This window comes from Mastigoproctus giganteus, chromosome 3 (genome assembly GCF_048544385.1).
Source record: "Mastigoproctus giganteus isolate SK-2022 chromosome 3, ASM4854438v1, whole genome shotgun sequence".
Classification (NCBI taxonomy): Eukaryota; Metazoa; Arthropoda; class Arachnida; order Uropygi; family Thelyphonidae; genus Mastigoproctus; species Mastigoproctus giganteus.
In genome coordinates, this window is record NC_143577.1 from 230,989,266 (window position 1) to 231,011,537 (window position 22,272).

Genomic DNA, 22,272 nt, shown 5'->3' on the forward strand with positions numbered 1-22,272 from the left:
TGACTAATTCCAATCATCAAAATGCTTATAAAGGCAATTAATAATGAATTGTAATTATACCACTGTTAATACCACATATATTCCAAAACTACTGTTACTTGCAGTTTTATCATATTATACTTTTGTATCTTAGGCTATTTGTGTCATAGCTGAAATATTAAGATTATTGCTGCACATGCTCCAGTTGTTAGAATTAAAAATAGTAAAAAGTTGGATGTCATTTTCTGTGTCCTCTTTATCAGTACCTTTGATTGGCTGAACTGAAAATACACTACGTGGACATGTGAATGCAGTCTGTAAACAAGCCAAAGTACAGATTGTTTCCCCCCCACCTTCCCTCTATCTTTTAGATATCCTGAATTTTGTTCAATGTATTATCAGCTACAGTAGTAGTCAGGCAAGCAGAAGCAAACATGCATGTGTAAAAATTTATATGCTCTAAGAATTGTTGAGGCCTAAACAGTCTTCTTGAAAACTTCATTTAGTGTAATATAGCGTACTATCAATTTGTGTAGGTATGATTTATGTCCTGTTTTAATCTTTTTAAACTCCCATATATATTGATATTTGTAACTATGTGAATTTAATTGATGTAATACTATTGGTATGTGTTGTCAGAATAAAATATAGCACTATAGTGAATATTTTATTCTTTTATCTTTAAAATTACTAATACAGTATTTTTTACTCCGAGTTATACATACACATAAGGGTAGAAAATTTAGTTTTTCTTTTATGTAAGACTAAGAGGGTAGAAATCATTGGTTATCAGTTATCATTTTTTCTTTGGATATTTACTTTCTGGGTTATGATAACAGTTTCCAAAAATAACATTTTGCTGATGTTATTTTCAGAAGTCATGAATCAGTGATTAAAGATATTTATTTAAAATATTTTTTCTTTCTTTTTTTTTTTTAAGTTTTTTTTTTTTTATGGAAAATGTAGGAGTGTTTGGTTAGTTTAGCTTATTGATCTTATTTACTGTCATTTTATAAACAAAAACAATGCTTTATTTATCATTATTAAATGTTAATTTTTTTTTAAATTTAATTGTCATTAAGCCATTTTGTGAAGAGTGAAGGTGACAGTTTTATCATTAGTGTCATTAACTATCACTTTATTCAGCACAGTAACATAAAATTGTGTTGAGTAATGAATATGTACTAAACTTTCTTTCATTGCAAGAATGGAATTGGGACGGAGAGAAGGGAAAAGTGTTCTTAGCAGAAGTTTGAAGAATTGATAATGAGAATATTTGAACACAAAGGGAAATTAAATGTCTAAGTGACTTGCCCCTCACTGATTTCATTGAATTGGGTGCTGCTGATTGTTTGCACATGAAAGAAACTGTAAAAGGCTTTCTAGAGCTTTCTGTAAATGGTCAGTAAAATAAATATTTTGTATGTGGTATGAATGTATAGTTATTCTCTACATAGTGAAAGCAAGTACAGTAATTATTTTGCTATATATATATATATATTCTAATTATATATAGTGGCAAATTTTTGTTCTTTCAAAATATCACAAATTTTACACTGGAAGGTCCAGTATACCTCGAAGTAGACAATTTTGAATATAAATATGCACTTAACTTTATTTATTTTATTTTAATTTATTTTTTCCAAAGTTCTGCTTATGGACAAAACACTTACTAAAATTATTTGCATACATGGATTTTAGCACTGAAGAAACAAGTTAAAATACATAAACCAACAATGGGGGCACCTCCGTAGCCAGGTGGGAAGGAGCAGCAGTGCGTAGCACACGCTTCTTGATTAGACCGGGGTTCGAGCCCGTCACCACCAAATACGGAGGATGTGGAAAGGTCAGGGAATGACCATCGCATATCCCGGAGCAATATGGCCTTAGTTGCTAATGCTCCTAAAAACCAAATAACTAATAACTAAACCAACAATGGGGGATACCCATTCACTGTTTGCATGAGAATGCAGAAACTCATCACCAATTTCAAAACAAGCTGCCAAAAGTGGCTTTTAATATAATATAAAAATAAGTGCCTATTTATATTTAAATGTTCGTGTCACCTTCGTGTTACTAAAAGTGTTAAGAAAAATTCCCTTTGTGTTCTATAAGATTAGAATTCCATTGGTGCTAAGTTTGCAAAGCCAGGCGCAAAATACATCCTATTAAGAAAAAATCATAAATATAACTTGAGAGTACCAGGCCAGGGGTCTGAAGCCCAGTTGCCCACTGTCCTGACTGTTTGAATCTTTTCCAAATGAGTGTTTCTCTCAAGTAACGCAATGCATATCAGCCCCATTCTCCCCACTCTTTGAAAGGGCCAAAGTTCAAATCTTGTCAAATGGGGGGAAATTTTGTGGGCTTTTTTTCTTTTTTTTTTCACAAATATGTCTGAGTTTCTCAGACAAGGATTGCATTGGTTGTTTGGATTCCCCCCCCCAGCATATCGGCCACAGAACATGTGATTAGCAGACAATGTATTCACTAAAATTTGGTCTGTCTCTTATGTGTTTAAAGGCCTACTGCTACCACTCTGAATGAGTGGAAAGTGAGAGGCCATTAATTCATTCATAATCTAAAATGTATTATTAATATTCTAGCAGTACTTGACATTAATACTAAATTATCAATATTTTGTGGAAAAATAAAGGTCAGTTATTCTAATTCAGTTCAGGTTGAAATATTTAAATTTTATTTAAAAAAAAAAAAGTGTGTGTTGAGGGGGGGGGGGGAACAAGTAGTGGTTTTGGATGCTGACCAAGCAAACATGATTCCCCAGTAAATCTGACTTAACGCTATCATTCATATCACCCCAGGGCCTCACATCTGGTGGGTATGGGCTTGGCAAACCCAGGGTCCTGAGCTGGATATCATCATCCTTCTCTTTCTTGGTGATTCCTCTCTCTCTCAGGGTAACTTGGGAATTTCTTTTGCCTGGTGCAGCATAAGCCTCAGGCTTCCTTGCATCATATGGCTAATAATAATAATATTAGTAGTTGGTCAAAAAGAGAAATGAAAATTGAAGAATAGATTGCATAAACAGATGAACAGGTAGGATGAATACACTGTATAGTCAGGAGAAGTCCTTTTGGCTTCTAAAGTAGTCATGGGCAACCTGCGGCCCTCCGTGACTTCCTATATGGCCTGAATACTATGTGTTTATGTCATAAAGAAATTTACAATAAGTCCATGTGTCCAGTGGAAATAAGTCATAAGGTTAAGCCATAAATTTTAATATTAGTTATCCATTGTATCCATGTTTTCTTTACAAATTAGTACATTTGGTAGTATATATATATATGTGTGTGTGTGTGTGTGTGTGTGTGTGTGTGTGTGTGTGTGTGTGTGTGTATATATATAATAATATATAGGGTCCTACTCAGGGTCCTACTATAGGAACGGGTTGCGATCCCGGGCATACCCGAGCCACAACTTATATCTTGTAATGTCTTTAAACTGTCCTACACTCTTTATTTTTATTTCTCCAAAATTATTAGGGCAATCCGAGGACGTAGGAGATACTATTTCTTATCTATACCACTATTTTTCGCCTTTTTGGAGTTCAGGTTCTATTATTCCTACTCCTTTAGTTTTTCTTCTTACTATCTGCATGTTTCTCTATGCGTTAATTTATTTATTTATTTTTACCGTATCCATCACATAGGGGGCACCACATATTATTTTGATGACTATTACATTATGTCCTAGATACGGTCAATATGTAGTATGTATTATATATTTAATCTTATTTTAATCATTAAATTACGTTCTCTGTCGGGTCAACGATGATTAATATATGCTTACATTTATATTTTACTTATCCCTTTGATTCCAATATTTCTAAATTTTCTTAACTTTTATCACCATTCGATTTATTTATATTCGATTTATATTTGGTTTAGATTTAAATTAGATTTAAATTATTTAGCATATATTGATCATCACAGAAACAGAGAACTTTTTGTCGTTTTTTGCCTTCATTCTGGGTGGTTGGCCCCAGTTGAAGTCATCTAGATTGTCGGTAAAAAGCGATTATATATATATATATATATATTTTTTTTTTTTTTTTTTTTTGCGTTTTCTTAGATCCCTGATGGTATTATTATTGGATTGATTTACTTTTTCTAATAATTCTTTATATTATCATTAACATTATGGGTGTATTGCATGATTGCTTGCAACTGCATTGACTCATAAATATTAGTTACAGTTATTGTCATTTTAATTTTCCTTCTTTATTTACTTTTTTATCAATATTTAAAAATATATATATATATATATATATATTTTACTGATACTGCCAACAGTTGATTACGGTATATATGATACCGTAATCAACAAATTAAATTAATTCTTCTGCATTGAAATTTGATTCTTTATTAATTAGGTCTACTCTAAATTAAATTAATATTTAGGAATATCTTGAAGTGAAAAACAGTTTTACTTCAAGATTCCTTCACCAAACACCCTCTTTTGCTATATCATCAAACAAGTAATGGAAGTCTCTCCCCCCCCCCCCCGGCTGATGCTGCATAAGCTTGCTTTTTTACATCGTATGCTAATGCTAAGTAGCATGTTTTATAAAGTAGTGATTTATAGAACTGCTCTATTCGGTTCTTCCCCAAGCTCCAGCAGTCTTGCCACTCTGAGCTCTTTGCTTTGTCACTCTAGTGTGAGGCATTATTTCCATTTCGATTTAATTTATTTTGGGAATGCTACACTAAGAAATGGGTAAGTGCAATAATAATAATTAAAGTATATTCAGTGTACTGTATATTTAAACCAAAGCTAAAAACTAATTTTATAGGTTTAAAAATTTCTAATATTAATTATACTCCTAAAGAGCAACAAAAAGGAGTATGAAACATCAACTAATTTTTTTTTTTTTTTCTATTAACTATTCTGCAGTATAAAGAAGAATTTTTAAACCTAATTTAACATCCTGTCCTTTGTATATTAGACATCAAAACTTAATGCTCACGTCAATATTTCAAAAAAAAAATAATAATAAAAAAAAAAAAGACAGTAAGGGATCTTGATGCTGAACCTTCAGATACCCCCATTCATAATGTTATTCCATGAAGAGTGGTGGCCATTTATAACCACTCTCTGCCTATTACCACTTAACCATCCCTTTGCTCATTGTAATAACTTGCCCCTACTGCCACTCGCTCCATTGTGTTCTCCATACAACAGTCATACATGTGAAATGTTGTCAAAAACTTTACTGAAATTTAAGTATGTCATGTCAGAATTATTTGTAATCCAGTTCCTTTGACAACGTCATAGTAGCCAATCAGATTGGTTGGGCATTATTGACCCTTAACAGATCCATATTGTCTTATAGTTTTGTTTCAATCAAAGCCATCTTGTAAGGTGATTTGGCATTACTACGCTTCAACTATTGACTCTTATTTTGCCTGTCACAGAAGTCAAACTTACAGATGTAATTGTTCATCTCATTCTGTGATCCTCCCTTTGTGACATTTGCTTATCTATAATCTGTAAGGATTATCCCTGAATCTAAAGATGCATTTGTTATTATAGCTTAAGCTCTGATTACATCTTTGTAGATTCCATTAGTCTCTGGTGCCATGTTTACTTTTAGCTGCAACAATTTCTTTTCCAGCTGTCATAAAACAATGTAACTCTCAGTCATTATCAGACCTCTGGTATCCCCCCTCCCAGTTTTTTTTTTTTTTTTTTTGTGTTGAATATAGAAGTAAAAAATTTATTTGACTTCTCAATAACCTGTACAGAATTATCAATATTTCAACTATTCATATGAGTAGACCAATGTGGTTCTTCCAGTCCCTTCTACTGCTAACATGTGCATTTGGTTAGGAGTGCAAAAGAAAATAGAAAAGAATTCCTTTCTACTTTTCTTTGCATTCCTAATAAGTGACAGTTAACTATAAAGTGCCATTGAGTCCATTGCATTGCCACAATAATACTGGCGGGGGGGGAAAAAAACTTTTGTATTTATTTTCTATTTATAACTGATGTTTAAAGTAATTAAATGTTATATAATATACTTATATATGTTAGTCAACAAAAACAAAGCAGTGACTAGTGCCACTCTAAAACTGGCTCTGATGCTTTTTCTATCAGTTCAAATAATGGCTGAATGTATCAGAGAAAGTTTGGCTCCAGTTTCTAGTCTCACATGCTTTTGTTAGTGTTTATTCATAATGAATGAGAAGTTATTTATTTTTAAAAAAATCAATAAAAAAATTTTTAAAAATCTACTACTATCAGTATGACGACGAATGTGTTGATAGTGACAGATTAAACAATTAGGTGGATCTTTTCTTGATTTCATTATTGCAAAAGCAATATTCTATCAAAAAAAAGTGTATGTGTAATAATTGGGCAATTAAAAAGTGGCAATGGAGAGATAAAGATGATATGACAAATGCACCTGAGCATGCAATATTAATGACACCTTGCATATATATAAAATCGGATTAATACCATCAATTATAGATTAAACATTACATCAGTCTGTAATCGAATTACTGCTGTAAGAGTGTAACTGGTATCATATAGGTATTCAAAGTGTATTAAAACTTTAGCATAAAAGAACCTATAAAGACTAAGATAGCCTGTGCTAGTTTACTTCATTATACCCTAGAAATAAACATATAATTAGTTAAAAAAATATAATATAAAATAAAATAATGATTGTGTGGCTAATTATTGATAATAGGATGCATTGAATGGCACTTTTTAAAGTGCCTCTCAATAGAGTAATTCGGGGGAAACTGAGGTACTATTACTTTACTTATTCTTACCTCCTTTCTCCTTATGCCAGCATAAGCTTTCTTTTCACATGTATAAATTTAAATAAAAAACCACAACTCAAGTGAAAATTATGGTTGGCACTCGTTTTCTGTATTATTTGTTTCAAAGCTGTCTGTTGGGATAGAGCTGTTATCATGCCTGTTTGCTGTTAAATTTAAGTATAGTTGCATTAATGTTTATTATTTGGACCTAGTTACACAGGCAGATAATCAGAAACAGATAGCCTTGCTAAGTATTGATGGGATGTATTGAATGGCAAATGTAAAGTACTACATATGGGAAACAGTAACCCCAGAGTAACGTATCAACTCTGTGGTACTACACTGACAGTGGTAGAGAATGAAAAGGACCTGGGGGTAATTGTGCAGGCAGATATGAAGTTTTCTGAGCAGTGCAGACGGGCTGCGAGAGTAACTCATGGTGTCTTGTCAATAATATACAGGAATTTTTCTAGCAGGGATAAGGAGGTGATTATTCCCTTGTATAAGGCAATGGTCAGGCCACATCTTGAGTATTGTATACAGGTGGTCTGGAGGCCTCATTTCAAGAAGGATGTAGAGCTGCTGGAACGAGTACAGAGAAGGGCAACAAGATTAGTGAATGGAACAAAGGGTTGCTCTTACGAAGAAAGGCTTAAGTTTTGCAAATTACAGTGTCTGGAGACTAGGCACCGGCGAAGTGATCTGATAGAGGTGTATAAAGCCTTGAATGGTTTGAGCATGCTCTCAATGCTGATGGGATTCTTGCTCTTGCTCAGAATAATCACCTGGGAGGGCATAAATTCAGATTGAGGAAAGACAGATGTAGGATAGATGTGCATTAATTTGCGTTTAGCCAGCGGGTAGTTGGTTGGTGGAACAGACTTCCATCCCTTGTTGTGGAAGTTGATAGCCTAAATAAATTTAAGGCTCAGATGGACAGGTATTTCGAATGAATGGAGTTATTAGCCACACAATCATTATTTTATTTTATTTTTTTTTAGCTAATTATGTTTATTTCTAGGGTATAACAAAGTAAATCAACACAAGGCTATCTTAGTCTTTATAGGTTTTTTGGCCTAATACTTTTATGCTAAAGTTTTAACACACTTTAATACCTATATGGTACCAATTACACTCTTACAATAGTAATTATATATTTGTAGAACTGCTCTCTTCAGTTCTTCCCCAAGCACCAGCACTCTTGCTACTTTGAGCTTTTTGCTTTGCTGCTCTAGTGTGATGCATTATTTCCATTTCAATTTAATTTTTTTTGAGAATGTTACCCTAAGAAATTGGTAGATGCAATAATAATAATACGCTATTCACAGGTTATGCAACAATAATATAACATTATTAAATACCATTATCTTTCTATATATTAAAATAATTTTCCCCCTAGTGATATTTATTCAGCCAATGGGAGAAGAGGGATGTGGGTTACATGGTATTACATAACAAATACTAAAATACATAACAGAATCTTGTTTTGCTGGGTTAAAACAGGCTTCTATTTTAGTGTGATCATGCTAGATAAACCTTGTGCATGTACTTTGTCTAGCCTAACCTTGATTTTCATATGTAACATTTTATGTATTCATAGCTGAGGAAGAGACAGTGTTGAAAGCTTCTGTATTTTATTTTATCAAAAGAAGTAAGCGTAGTGAGCAAAGCCCCCTAGTTAATCATTATTATAACATTATTAATAATGTTATACTAGGGGACTTTGCCCCTGCTTGCTTTGCTCGCCTGCCCCCATGCATGCTGTTCTACGTAAAATATACACTTACTGAAACGCACTGATCGATATCTAATAGGAAAATGACCTATGTAATTATTTGCCTGTGCATTTGTAGTAATGTAATTACCCCACCCACTTGTACCATGTGACCCACATCCCTCTTTTCCCATTGGCCTCTTTTCCCCACCCCACCATGTGGCATTCTCAAGGTGGTATTTACCTGTGTTTACATAGGTCACCTAGGAAAAGGCCTTTTGCTTCAGGTTCCCATAATGCATAAGGAATATTGTTGCATCCGAAAGAGCAGGACTAAAATATTTAAATATTTACAAACTATACAAATATTTAAAATGTTTACAAAATACTAAACTATTTACAAATATACAAACTATATCAGATCCCTCATCAGCTAATATTACAATAGAACATCCAATGATGCCATAACATTAGAGATTGGTGAATGTTACGAAGGCAGTTGTCTTTCAATGCGACGAGCGTTGGCATGCTTTCCTAGTATGCGCTCTACATTGTCAACAGCAAGTGTCTAATTCTGCCCAGTCGCCATTTTTGTGTTTCTTCCATGTAACATTCACCAACATAGAGGTATGATTGTTAATAGTTTAGTTTGTAAATGTTTTAGTTTTTTGTAAATATTTGTATTATATAATAATAATAACATTGTACTAATATACTAACATTTATAACGCACTGATTGAAATCTCATTATAAAATGACCTATGTAATTATTTACCTATGGATTTGTGGTGACTTAATTGCACCGCCCTCTTTCCCATTGGCTCGAATAAATATCACTAGGAGAAAAACTTTTTTTTTTCTTTTTTTAATGTATAGAGAGATTATATATATATTAAATGTATTTTTTAAAAAATTTACAATGGAAGAAAAAGGTTTTCAGTTGATCAAATAGTTTCAGTTAATGAAAGATTAAGTCAGGTATGACAGATTGCACCTAAAAGCATAAAGCAGCAGCATAAGAATTCTCAGGCCTAAACCCTCCTTAATAACTTGATTACAGACTAATTTATACTTATTTTAGGATTTTATATTCCCTGACAGTTTATAATCGTCCTATGCATTTTTATTTTCCATCACTGAAGTCAACAGTTCATCCAACATCCATTTGGTTTAAGCTAGGCATTGGCAATACCAGATGGAATAAGGAAATGTTTTCTATGGAATATTCAAATTTAATTTATTTCTGTGTTTATACATCTGTTCAAATGGCACTTGCAAGGAAAAAAAAGTTCTATTAGCTGTTATAAAAAGCTTATTAGCCTCTATGATTACTTCCCTGAACACTTCCCATTTGGCATTTTCATTTTTTTAAATCAGTTGGTCCTGTTGAAAAGGTTTAAAAATTGTCTGAGCATTGTTTTCACTTATTTGAAAACAAAATCCTCCCTTTATCCTTCAGTTATTATTATTACTTTTTTTTAATGACTCCATCGATATACTGTGATCACTGCTGATAATGAAATCAAGAATATTTCTTCTCTCGTTTCTTCTCTAACATATTTCAATAGAAAATAGATTATCTGGATAAGGGTAAGAATTCCATAGTTTATTTGTAGTCCTGGTCTAAATCATGATGTTTTCATTCATTAATTTTGTACATTATCTATATCTCAGTATCCATTATCTATATACATTATTTATATCTGATATCCTTTTACTTATCAAATTTCATTGGATAGTATCAAAGTTGTGCCTTGAAAGGCTTCACTCTGAAATAATGCTTAATTGTTGACTTATGTTTAGAATCAAGTGCTAAAACACCTAATGGAATATAGAAATGCCCCCCCCCCATTAAGTACCTAGTAAAAAAATCATATTTAGCGGGGAGCAATTTTGTATTACACACACCTTTTGATATTTGTTTACTGTACCCAGCTCAATAAGGGTTAAAAAAAAAAAAAAAAAAGTATAATTCTACTACTGTAGTGTAATGTTATCTACAACTGTTGTTTTAAGGATACTCATGATCTGCAAGAAGTTTTTAGGATCAGCTTTGCTTCAATTGATTAGTATCAAATTTTGATATTACTTATATAGATATAATAATCAAAATTGGGGAGAGGGGAACTTTTGAAAAATTAGTCATTTCATTTATAAATATCATAACCATATCCTTCATTAGTTCTGCATATTTTAATAAGAACATGACCACAAGAAATAGCCTGCTGTAACATGAATGAAACTTCCTTACATTGTATATCCTTGCCTATGTCACTGTTGTGGTTAGGTTACTGTTTCCCTAAACAATGGGAAGTGTGTCAACTCCATCTGATCAAGGAGACTTACTTCTGAAACTTGGGCTGCCAAGAGATAAATATAAGATAAACATTACTAATAAATATTAGATAAGCACTACTATTGAATATACCAGAGCTTTCCAAAGTAGGTGTCATTTCATGAAGAATGTTGCCATTTGGTATCATATCAGCATTATTTTCATTGTGATATTCCATTCACTATGTATAGTAATATTATTTATTGATTAAAATATACCGTAATTGTTGATTAATTCATAAAAAAATTATTTATTTCTTCATATGCTTCTTACTTGGAACTTGAACTCGGGACACATTGTTTCTCTTCAAAAGTTAATAACTGATCTCTAGTGCAGTGGTTCTCAATCTTTTGTCACTCAAGTCACACTTTTAAGTTAAAAGACTAATATTAACAGTACACTAAAATAGTGATTGCCATCAAACTTTTCCTAATCTTGCGGCATACTTGAAAAAGGTCTTGGTACACCGGTGGGAACCACTGCTCTGGTATATTTCAAATAGCTATGGTTAAGCTTGTAGCCTAGTAATGCATATCTTCCTTCTCTCTTACTCTTGTTTGTTTTTGGCCCATAACAAAGGAAGTAGCATACCATTGCATTTACCATCAACTTAAATGTAAGGAACAAAAAGGTCTTGAATTATTTTTGTCATGTGCATTGGTGCCAAAAAAAAAAGTATGGGAAAACACTGGATTATGTACTGACTGGAACCATGTGCAGTATTAATTACACTGGCTAACATGATTTTTACCTCCACTACTATATATCAGCTGTTTGCAATCAATTCTTATACATAGATTTCAAAAATAATTTTTAATTTCTATTTTAAGAACTATTTTCAAAATTATTTGTCACAATTTCTATCATATACAGGTGTATGATTTGTTATATTACTTCAAAATGATAATGTTTGCATGAGATAAGATGGCAGTAATGTTGGGGAGGGCTAACATGTTCAGCTTTTTCTGTTTGTCTTACATCTCTCTCAGTAACAAAAGTAGTTAAGAGTACATGTGCAGTTATCTGCATATCTATTGATGTTTTCATTCATTTGAGTCTTCTGCTTCTATGGTTTATTTAGCATTGTATTGTTAAAATGTTTCAGCAGAAGTGAAGAAAGTGTCTGAATCACACTGACAATTTCTGACAAATTGTGCAGACAGGAAGAAAATCTGTAGTATTACAAAATATGCATATTCTTTTTCCTTTTTTTTTTTTTTTTTTTTGCAATATTGGTGATCAGAACAAAACTTGAGCTCTACATGTGCTGTATTACCTGCAACTCAAATCAGAGAATATGCCTAACTGTGAAAGCTAAAAGTATGCCTTTGCTCCTGTGCTGTGGTGAGAACCATGCAACCATATTGACTGCTATTTCTACTTGACAAAAATATCAGGGGTGTCCAGAAAAAGCAAGTATAATATCAAATATCCTAACATCATCCATAATAAGGCCTGTTTCGTTAACTAGAAAATCATAACATCCACATAACGTTGAAATCCAAGTATGTGGAGTCACTTTGACCTACACTCCTTGATTTGAAAAATCAACAAAAAATAAATCAAAATCGTTCACTTTCTTGATGTCACCTTTATTTTCAGCCTTTTCTGAACACAACTGGGGAAAATCTTTTTTTTTTTTATAGCAAAAAGATATATTTAATAATTTTTTTGAAATAAAACTCCCTTTAGACATGTTAGCGAGCAAAATGCAAATTGAAAAACATTCACACTTAAATTTGCATTTTTTTTTTTTTTTTTTTTTTTTTTTTTTTTTTTATTAGCTTTAGTTGAGGCATATGATGCAAGACAGCAAGCTTATACAGCATCAGCCCAAAAAAAAAAAAAAAAAAAAACATCTTCCTATTTCATCCATCCGGTCACTCCAAATGTTTTAATTCAGCCTTAAATTTATTTAAGCTATCAACTTCCACAACAACAGATGGAAGTCTGTTCCAGCAATCAACTATTCACTGGCTAAAGGAAAACTTCTGCACATCTATTCTACAATTGTCTTTCCTAAATTTGAATCTATGCCTCCCTCAGGTTCTTAATCTGAGCAAGCGGAAGTATCCCATCAGCACTGAGCCTGCTCAAACCATTCCAGGCCTTATACACCTCACAGGTGCCTAGTCTCCAGATGCTGCAACTTACAGAATTAAGAGCCTTTCTTCGTAAGCACACCCCTTTGTTCCTCTCATCAGTCTTGTTGCCCCTCTCTGTACTCATTCTAGCAACTCTACATCCTTCCTAAAATGAAGCCTCCAGACCTGTATACAGTACTCAAGGTGTGGCCTGGCCATTGCCTTATACAAAGGTATAATCACCTCCTTGTGTCTGTTAGCAAAATTCTTATATATCATTGACAAAACTCCATGACCTGCTCTGGCACCCCGTCTGTGCTGCTCAGACGGGATGTCGAAGAACTTCATATCTGACTTCACAATTGTCCCCAGGCCTTTTTTCATTCTCCACCTCCCTTAGTGTAGTACCACACAGTTGGCATGTTTCTCTTGGGTTACTGCTACCCATATGGAGTACTTTGCATTAGTCAATGTTAAACTTCAGTTGCCACTTATCAGCCCATCTGCCTAACTTTTCAAGATCCTGTTGATGTAGCATACTGTCTTTACTGTCATTAACAACCCTGCCAACCTTTGTATCATCTGGAAATTGGACATTTGTATCATCTGCGAACTTGGGCGTTTAGCCTGATATACCTTCATCGATATCATTGATAAATACACAAAACAACAATGGGCCCAGCACTGAACTTTGGGGTACTCTGCTAATAACATTAGTCCACGTAGAGCAGTGTCCATTTATTACCACTCCCTACTGTCTCTCACTCAACCATCCCTTTATCCATTGCAGTAACTTGCCCTTAATGCCATACCGCTCCAATTTTTACAGCAGTCTTCCACTTGCAACGGTATCAAAAGCTTTCCTGAAATCCAAGTATATGATATTAAAATTATTTTTTGCATATTTTTGCATCCAGTTCCTTTGTGACCACATTGTAGTATACAATCAAATGGTTCAGACAAGACTTCACCTTAATGACCCATGCTGTGTTTGAACTATTAATGTTGTCTTGTCTAGGTGATCCTGTATCACCTCTTTAACCAGTGACTCCATTATTTTCCCCAGAACAGAAGTTAAACTAACAGGTTTGTTACCCTTTGAACCCCCTTTGTGAATTAGGGATATATTTGTACATCTCCAGTCCATGGGGACCTCCTCTGAATCTAAGGATGCTCTCATAATTATGGCCAAGGCTTACTTCCCTTGCTGCCTCCTTCATTATAACTGGATAGATTCCATCTGCACCAAGTGCCTTTTTTTAGGTTTAACTTCAACAGTTTCTCCTCCACTTTGCTCTCAGTTATTACAAAATCAATTAGTTCCTTGTAAGAGTTTGATAAACTTCTGGCATTGCCCTCCTTGATTAACTCCTCATGTGTGAATGTAGATACAAAATACTCATTCAGTTTATCAGCTACTTGAGCAGGATCATCAATAGCCGAACCATCTATGTTAAGTGGACCAATCTGATTCATCCTCTTCCTTCTAGAGTTTACATAAGTAAAAAACTCTTTTCTGTTTTTCTTTGCGTCCTTTGCCAAAGATTTCTAGTAATCTGCTTTCGACTGACTAACTTCCTTTGTGACTTGATTACAGACTAGCTTATATCTGCCGTAGGCTTCTGTGTCGCCTGATAATTTATATGCATCCCATGCATTTTTCTTCTCTACCACAAGCCTCATTAATTCGTCCGACATACATTTAGGCCTGAACCTTGAACAGTATTTCATAGTTGGTATGAAAAGTTAGTAGCCTCCAAGATCGAGTCCCTGAAGGAGTCCCATTTAGAATTCACTGTTGGTAACATCATCAGTTGTTACCACTGTGTAGAATTCAAAACCTGCCTGAGACCACTGTAGTCACCTTTACGAAAACAAAAACCCTTCCCTTTACCCTTGATGGTAGTTACATCTTTAAGTAAATCTCACATCAGTACACTGTGATCACTGTTACTTTATCTGCAAATTCTTAATGCATGAATAATCACTGCTGATAATCAGATCAAGGGTATTATTACCTCTGGTTGCCCCTCGAACATGTTGCTGATGAAAACAATTCTCCAATAAATCCACAAAAGTTTTGCTAGCATGTGAGTGACCCACCCACAAGTTTCAGTCAATATCTGGAAAGTTAAAATCCCCCATTACAAGACATTCTGATTTACTGGCCCATTCTATTTCTCTGCACAACTGTTCATTGTACTCATCAGAGTCATTAGGCCTATAACATACTCCTACTCTAATTTTCCCTTTCCCAGTGTTTGTCACACCAAACAGACTCAACATTGCACTGTCCACCCATTTAAATTGGATGCACTTCCTTAGATTTTGTGTGTTTCTTAACTAACAGCATAGCCCCTCCTCCCATTCTACCCTATCTTTCTTTTCTGTACTCATTGTACTCCCCAAATTCTAATTCTGCACTGCTTATATCTGTGTAACACCATGTCTCTGATATACTAACAATATCTGCCTTTGATGTCTTGATCAGCACGTCAAATTCATCAATTTTATTTACTATACTTCTAGCATTAGTGTACATGCAAGTATACGTGCACTTGTTCTTACTCTTAGTTACCCTAACACAACCCATGTATTTACTTGTTCCATGATGACTCCCAGCAGCTCTTGAAGTCCCCAGCAACTTGCTGTCTAGTCTGCTGCTCATTACAATAGAAGCAGTGCCAGAATCACTTTGCCTCTGCCTGCTGCTACCGTTAATCTTTTAGTCTGTGAATCCCTCCAATCTAGCAGTTTTCCGACCCACCTAACACTGCCTCGATAGCATGAGCAAATATTCTTGTACCCTTTCTATATAAGTGTATCCCATCCCTGTAGAAGCAGTCTCTTCTGTTAGCAAGCACAGATCACACTGGAAAACAATTCTACCCCGTAAGCTTTGCACAATCTCTCCAAGGCTGAATTGATTGACAAGGCTCTCATCATATACTCCCTCCTATCGTGTCTGGGCAGAATTGCAGACACTTTCAAATTTAACCCTAACTCACAACTTTTTTTTCGAGCATTGACCTGTACTTGTTAAGTAAATCTGCAAATCTCTTACTCTTAAATGAACACAATAAGAGGAGTGTCAGCCATATGAAACAAAACATGCATGTCAGCAGCTTGATTCCAGACAGCACTTTAATGGTATGAAGCCAGAGAACATGATTGATTTGGAGGAAAGTGCACATTAGCAAAGCCAGCTGCTGTCAATAATTGTATGTGACATAAGTTGCTCAACACATACGTATAATTAGATTTAACCTAATTCCTGTATTTTTCCTAATTGTGCAAATTAATAGATTTTTAGAATTTTCAGTGGGGAAAACCAAAGAAAACAATTTAAAAAATCAGCCTAATTTGCATTCTTCATCTACTCTGTCCACACAGTTTTGATTGTGTGGATGGAGTAGATGAAGAACACAAGATTGCTGAAATTATTGTCCTGGGTTTGATTTGACCCCGTGTGCCTGACTCAGGGTTAAGAAAGAATAGTTAACAACCTAGTTTGTGATTTAAACTTAACTTATCTAAAGAGCAAGCAGAACTCTTTGATTCTAGGTTACAAAAGTGGAAGTGGCTTGAAACAGGAACTATTGATCCTATATTGTTATGAAAGACAGTATACATATTTCAACAAAGTTACTGGTGGTCTTCTGAATAAACTAGGCATTAACAACAATCCTAATGAATGGCATTATTTATTGATGCCTCAAAATTAAGTTTAAAAGATATTTTGCTGCACAATGGAAATGCATTCCCATCAGTTACTCTACTTTGTGCTGATGGCTTGAAAAAATTTGCTGTGTAAGCTTTCTTTCTTGCATCATGTGCCTCTCTACTAATGCTAAGAAACATAAATGAGAGTATGCCCAAGATCCTGTGTGCAATAAAATACCAAGACTTTTCTTGGAACATCTGTGCTGATCATAAGGTAAGATCAATTAGTGTGCTCATTGGTCTTCAAGGAGGTTTCACGAAGTTTTGATTTTTTTTTTTTTTTTTTTTTTTTTTTGGGATGGTCATGGACAGAAAAACATTATATTATTATTATCAGTAGTAGGAGTGGCAAATGATGCATGAAAGCAACTAACACTTTCATTTCACCTGTCCATCCTCTCTAATAATTTATCTAGTTCCTTAGATTTATTTAAACTACCAACCCCTCTGGCTTGAAGGTAAATTTCCAGCACACATCCAACCTGCTACCATCCTCAATTTGAATTAATGTCCCCTCTTGTGTAGTCTGAATAAGAGAAGAGAGATTCCATCAGCATTACCATGTCTTGGTGTATAATAGCCTTAGCTGCTAATGTGTCAAAATTTTAATCCAACCAATTCATTAGCATTGAGCTTACTTAGTCCATTCAAGGCCTTAAACACCTCAGTCAGATCTCCTTTCTGGTATCCAGTCTCCAATTTGCAAAACTAAAGCCTTTCCTGGTGAGAGCACCCTGTTGCTCCCCCATAAATCTTGTTGCTCTTCTCTGTACCTGTTCCAACATATATTCACATCCTTCCTGCCAACCAGGCTAGCCAGGTGGGTAAAGTGCCTGTCTGGCAACCCAAAGGTCGTGGGTTCAAATCCCACCTCAGGCTTGGATCAGAGTACAAAATGCAAAAACTTTGGGAGGTGCAATATGGCTACACACATGCAATACCTTGCATTTGTCAGTGTTAACAACTAACAAAAAAAAAAAAAAAACCATCCTTCCTAAAATGAGGCTGGCAGTTTTGTTTTAGGAAGGACCTTATACAATGGGATAATCACTGTATCCCAGCTGGAAAAATTCCTGTTTATCACTGACAAAATCCTATTAACTCTCTGCACTCCTCAGAAAACTTCATATCTCACTGCACAATTACCCCCAGATCTTTTTCATTTTCCACTGGACTGAGTGTGGTACCACACGGTTGGTACGTTACTCTGGGATTACTGTTACACACATGCAATACCTTGCATTTGTCAATGTTAAACTTCAACTGCCATTTCTCAGCTCATCGACTCAATTTTCCTAGATCTTTTTGCAGTAGTTCACCTTTGTTATCATCTTCCAACTCAAACGTTAAGCCCAATATACCTTCATCAATATCATTGATAAATATTGAAAACAACAATTAACCCAGCACTGAACCCTGGGGAACCCCACTAATAACTTTAGTCCATAAAGAGCAGTGCCCATTAATAACCACTGTCTTCTTCCACTTAACCATCCCATTATCCATAGCAGCAACTTACCCTTAATGCCATATTGCTCCAGTTTGTACAGTAGTGTATTTTGTGCAACAGTTTTTAAAAGCCTTCCTAAAATCCAAGTATATGATGTCAAAGTTATTTTTTGCATCCAATTCCTTGGTTACTTCATCATAGTAACCTATCATATTGGTTAGACAATACCACCCTTAACAAATCCATGCTGTGACTGCAGTATAATTGCATGCCTGTCCAAATGGTCTTGCATTACTTCTTTAATCAGTGATTCCATTATTTTCCCTGGAACATATGTTAAGCTAACAGGTCTGTAATTACTCATATCTCTTTTTGATCCCCCTCTTTATGAACTGGGGATATATTCACACTTCTCCAGTCCATAGAGACCTCCCCTGACCACTTTCTTTTCAGTTATCACAATCATTTAGCTTCTCGTTAGAGTTTGATAAACTTCTGGCATCCCCTTTCTTAAAGAACTCCTTGTGTGAATGTAGGTGCAAAATGCCTATTCAATTTGTCTGCAACCTGAGCAAGATCATCAACAGTTAACCCACCCACAGACATCAAGTGGCCCAATTTGATTCAACCTCTTCCTTCTACTGTTAATATAAGCATTAAGTCTGCTGTTTTTCTTTGTCAGGGACTTCTCATAATATGCCTTAGCTTGCCTAACCTCCTTTGTGACTTGATTACAAACTAATTTATATCTACCATAGGCTTCTGTATCACCTGACAATTTATATGCATCTCATGCACTTTTCTTTTCTGCCACATGTCTCAGTAGTTCTTATGACCTCCATTTAGGTCTAAGCCTTGAATTGTATTCTTTGTTGCTATGAAAAGCCTAGTAGCTTCTGGTGCCTCCGTAGCCAAGTGGGCAGGAGCAGCAGTGCATAGCACACACTTCTTAATTAGACAGGGGTTCGAGCCTGTGACCACCAGATACGGAGGATGCGGAAAGGTCAGGGAATGACCACCGCATATCCCCAGAGCAATATGGCCTTAGTTGCTAATGCTCCTAAAAACCAAATAACAAACAAACAAAAAAACCTAGTAGCTTCTTTGATTACTTCTCTGAATACTTTTCATTGAAAATTTGCTGTTGGTAGCATCATCAGTTGTTCCAACTGCATGCAATTTAAAAACTGTCTGAGACCTGTGTAGTCACCCTTACGAAAGCAAAGGCCTCTGTCCTTGACAGTAGTTATGTCTTTAATTAATTAAATTCTGCATTAGTACACCATGATCACTGCCATCCAGTGAGTCTTTTACCTGCAGATTCTTAATGCAAGAAGAATCACTGCTGATAACCAGATCAAGAGTTTGCTTCCTCTTGTTGCTTCTCTAACATACTGCTGTAGAAAATAGTCATCTTTGAAATCCACAGAAGTCTTGCTAGTGTGTGAGTGACCAACCCACAAATTCCATTCAACATCTAGAAAGTTAAAATGCCCCATTATGAGACATTTCTGATTTTTTGGCCCACACTATTTCCCTGTATAGCTTGGTATACCCATCACAGTCATTAAGCCTATAACACACTCCTATTCTCAATTTTGTTTTCACAGTGCTTATCTCACACCAAACTGACACAACATTGTACTTATCACCCATGTTGACTGGATGCACTGCCTTAGATTTAATATGCTTAACTTGGAGCATAACTACCCAAGGTAGTTATGCTCCAAGTTACCTGTACACATTGTGCTCCCCATATTCAAATTCAGCATCAATTATGCCTGAGTGACAACAGGTCTACACTATTCTTACAATTTTTGCATTCAACAACTTAATCAGTAATTCAAGGTTATTTACAATGCTCCTAGCATTAGTGTACATGTAAGTATACATTCACATGTTCTTACTCTTAGTTACCCTATGTATTTATTTATTTATTTGTTCCATGATGAGCCACAGCAGGGCCTGAAATCCCAGACACCTTGCTTTTCAGGCTGCTGCATGTACCAATAGTAGCAATGCAAGAATCACTTTCATCTCTGCCTGTGGCTCTAGTTAAACTATTAGTCTGTGTATTCCCCCCAAGAAAGCAGTTTTCCGACCCACCTCTCACTGCCTCGATAGCATCAGCAAATATTCTTGCACCCCTTCTATTCAAGTGTATCCCATCCCTGTAATGACAGTCCCTCCTGTTAATGTGTTTAAGTAAATCCCACATCAGCACACTGTTCTCACTGCCACCACTTATAGGGTCTTTTTACCTGTAAGTCCTTAATGCATGAAGAATCACTGCTGTTAATCAGATCAAAAATATTGCTTCTTTAACATGCTGCTGTGGAAAACAATCTTCCAGGATTCCACAAAGTCTTGCTGGCATGTGAGTGACCAACCACAAGTTCCATTCAGTATCTGAAAAGTTAAAATCTCCTCCCATTATAAGGCATTCTGATTTACTGGCCCACTCTGTTTCCCTATATAGTTTGTTATACTATCGCAGTCATTAGGCCTGTAACATTCCTACTTGCCGACCGGGCTAGCCGGGTGGGTAAAGTGCCTACTTAGCAACCCAAAGGTCGCGGGTTGAAATCCTGCCTCGGGCATGGATCAGAGTAGTGCAAAAACCTTGGGAGGTGCATTATGGCCACAGAAGCCGATGCGCCAACAAATAAAAAAAAAAAAACATTCCTACTCTCATTTTTGTTTTCCCAGTGCTTATGTTACACTAAACTGACTCAACATATAACACACTAACAGTTGCATGTATACCAATGTTACGAGCATAATTAATAAATTTTATGAATTTGAAGTGCTGGTCAAGTCATCAAATGCAGACATGTGGATATCAGAGAAGTGAGGGATGCAGAATTTGAATATGGGGTACAATCTATACAAAAACTCAAACTATTATATTAGGGCCACCCATTATTTCTAATATATGCCTATGTATGTATTTTGTTTGTAAATTGCGCATGTTCTCTGTTCGATTTGCCTGTTTTGCTGGACGAAATAACCTTGCTATCTACACCTGAGACCTACTAACTCAGCCACAGAGTGAAAAAAGCCCATTAAAATTCTTCGCGTCGTCGACAGGATTCAAACCCGGGCCTTTTCCACCCAGTGTGGGGAGGACAGTGACGATACCACTGTGCTACCCACACAGATTGTACAATCTATACAGAAAGAATAGAAGAGGAGGAGGAGTTATACTCTTAAGAAGTACTTACTGTAAAATATAAGGCAAGTTGATATTGTTGATAGCTTAAATGGAAGTTGATAGCTTAAATAAATTTAAGGAGGAACTGGACAAACATTTTAAAGGGAATGGATGGGTGAAACGTTGGGTTTTTTTTTTTTTTTTTTTTCTTTTTAGCTGATGCTACATAACCTTGCTTTCTTGCATTACGTGCCTCTACTACATTGCTCTGGCCACCCATGTTGAATGGATGTACTGCATTAGATTTAATATTCATCTTAACTAAGAAAGGATTAAAGGAATTTTTTCTATCTTGAGTACTGCTTCAACTGCAGTAAATATCACATACACTGTGATATTTACTCCAGCTTAAAATCCCGGGTTCATTATTTCAGATAGCAAATGGCCCATGAACAAACATTAGTCCAGACATAGTGCCATTAGAATTGTAGAAGGATGGCAGTATTGATTGTCTTTTTGAGCCAATTGTTTGAGATTTTTCTTTATGAAGACTAATAATATTATAATGAAAATAATAATGCTTTACTGCTACCATTTCATGTAGCAGTAAAGAAATGAAATGCCATCACAGAATAGATTGTTATATTTCACACTTTCGTATGTCTTTAAGAAATGAATGACTTTGTTCAAGTAGTAGTGCTTTATAGCTTTCTAGTCAACACTGATGTGAGGCAGATATAACATAGAACAGCCTATAGTCTACAAGTTATATTGGATGTGTAAATGGAAAGCTATTTTTATCTGGCCCAACACAACTTTACAATATGGCACTTCAAATAATGCTTTGAATTGTGAGACTGAAATCCTGGTAATTTGCTTTCCTTAGAATAAGATGTCAATAGCGATGCAGAATAAATATTTGGTCTTCTGGAGTTGATTGAATTTTGAGTTGATGTAACTAAAAATATTTGGTTTCATCCCTCCTGCCATAATCATTCCACCTGATGCCATAAAGTTAAATTACTGAGGAAGAAATTTAGACAGG

The 22,272-nt window shown here is 35.1% G+C and overlaps 1 protein-coding gene across 3 annotated transcripts in view; it reads left to right on the forward strand.

Moving 5' to 3' along the window:
* The window catches only part of LOC150088831 (ADP-sugar pyrophosphatase-like), a 139,407-nt gene that overhangs the window by 56,466 nt on the left and 60,669 nt on the right, over window positions 1–22,272 (forward strand). The window contains exon 1 of one of the 3 annotated variants that reach the window (XM_090370932.1): window positions 412–511. The exons of the other annotated variants lie outside the window; for them this stretch is intronic. The gene's annotated coding sequence lies outside the window, so the exon portion shown is untranslated. Of the gene's footprint in view, window positions 1–411; window positions 512–22,272 lie in introns of those variants that run through there. 3 annotated transcript variants of the gene reach the window in all.